Below are 2294 nucleotides of genomic sequence, written 5' to 3' on the forward strand. Positions count from 1 at the left end.
TATATGTATATATATATATATATATGTATATATATATATATATAAATATAGATATTTTTATATAGAACTTCCAATTGTTTTCGCATATATAATGATAAAAAAGAATCTCCACAAATTCTTTGTTTTTTCTCTTCTAACATAAGAATATGAAGCTTTGAGCATTAGAATTCCATTTAAATAGCATTTTATTAATCCGTTTAATCATAAGATCTTTATAACTCATTGAAGTAATTAACATGTATTAGTTTTAATATCAATGTAATTTGTATAAATTAACCATATCAAGAATTAATACACTAGTAGTAGTGTATTTCACTTGTTGTTACCGTTATAACTTGCTTATTTTTCATATTAATTACAACTAAGAACACTTTTTATGTATAAATTACTTATTACAATTAATTTTATAAGAAAGATAGATTGGTCAGATGTGTATTAATAGACATGATTTGAAGATTATAGATTTCAAATTATAGCATTTTTTGTAACTTTTACTTATTCAATGATTTTAGTTTGTATTTACTTCTCCTTAATCAGTGAAAATTCTGACTTTGCCTATGAAGTAGAAATTAATGAATTTCATACTTTTTACATATGCAGGTTGATAAGTCTACCATTGTTGAGAAAGCAGTGTACCACATCGAAAAACTGCAGAATACTTTTGAGAAGCTTGAACAGGAAAAACTTGAAAGGCTTCAAAAATATAACATAAGGTGTATGAGATCACAGAAATTCACTAATACTGGTAATAGTTGGGAATAATATCTGGGTGATCAAGGATCAACACATAATTCATCCGCTATTACATCAACAACTCATGGTGCCAATCCCCTTATACTGAATAATAACATTTCAACATGTTTTATGACATGGAGTTCACCAAACGTGATACTTAATGTTTGTGGTAAAGATTCACATATTAGTGTGTGTTGTTCTAAGAAGTCAGGGTTACTCACCTTCATTTGTTATGTTTTGGGGAAACATAAGATTTAGATTGTGTCTGCTCAAGTTTCATCTGATCAATTCAGAAGCATGTTCATGATCCAAGCTTATGTAGGTCCTTTAATTTTTTTCCAAAATAATATGTTGGTCATTTTGAAGATTGTAAACTAGGGTTTTTTGAGTTAGCATACTCTGTGATTTACTTTACGTGTCTTTGTTTGAGTGATCAGGAAATTGAAGAAATGACACGCGTTCAAAAACTTTTGATTGAAAATTAAGGGTGTTTGAGAAATAGTTGTTTTTCTTTCATAAGTCTCGCGTCTAATTAAACATTATTTTCACATGAAATGAAGGTTAAAAAAAGTATATCTATCTTCTTTGTTTGAAAAATGCCTCCTCTCATCTAGTATCACCTTGAGGTCGAAACTGTCTATTTGCTACTACATATAGTATAGTCATAGATTATGCTTAGAATTTATTAAAACCGTTTTACCAGAATGGAGTGTTTAACAGAAATAGTCTTTCTACTTTTACAAGATTATATGGGTAATCATGTGTATATAACACTCTCTTCAAACCACACTTACAAGATTTTACTAAATATATTATTGTTATTGTAATTGCTTGGTTATAAAAACATTTTTGATGTATATTCAGGCTAAAGGTGGAACTGGAATAACTCAATTCTCCGAAACATCCACAGTGGAAGAAATGTACAAGAAAGTGGCGATTGAGATAATGTCATTTGCAACCCCCAAATGATGTATATCAATTTCATCAGCCAAATCCAACAAGGGTCATCATATTTAATAGAGGATGGACGATTGTTGTCGTAAAGGCCATGATATTTACTTTTCTAGTTCATTTAGTGGAGGATGAATGATTGTGGCCGTAAAGGCTATTTTATTTATATTTGCATTTCTTTGTCTGTCGCTATATATGCATATTTAATTTTATTGTTCATTCGATAAAGTATGAACGGATGAGGTCGTAACGACTATTTTATTTACTTTTTCATTTCATCCAGTGGAGGATGAACGTCTGTAACCGAGTCGGAGGAATGAAAACTATGAAATTTGGTCCCATTAAGTTTCTTCCAATTATATTTATAAATAGAAAAATCTTGCTATTGGCATATGTTTATGTATTTGTCTTAAGGGTGTGTTTGGTATGGATTAATGTTTGTAACACCAAGAACAAACTTCTATATTCTTGAGCCAATTTTTTTCTTTTTCTTTTTCTTACCAACAAAATAGCACAAACAAGAAAGAAACTTAAATTAATCATTTTACTCCAAACCTTTTCTAAAGATGGTAAAGAACCCCCCCCCCCCCCCCAAAAAAAAAGAAAAG

At 29.6% G+C, this 2294-nt stretch overlaps 1 pseudogene; it reads left to right on the top strand.

Moving 5' to 3' along the window:
• LOC107030806 overlaps nt 1–1704 on the top strand; it is a 44766-nt pseudogene extending 43062 nt beyond the window's left edge.
• The last annotated feature ends 590 nt before the right edge of the window (nt 1705–2294 follow it).

The sequence above is a fragment of the Solanum pennellii genome, chromosome 9 (genome assembly GCF_001406875.1).
Source record: "Solanum pennellii chromosome 9, SPENNV200".
NCBI classification, from domain to species: Eukaryota; Viridiplantae; Streptophyta; class Magnoliopsida; order Solanales; family Solanaceae; genus Solanum; species Solanum pennellii.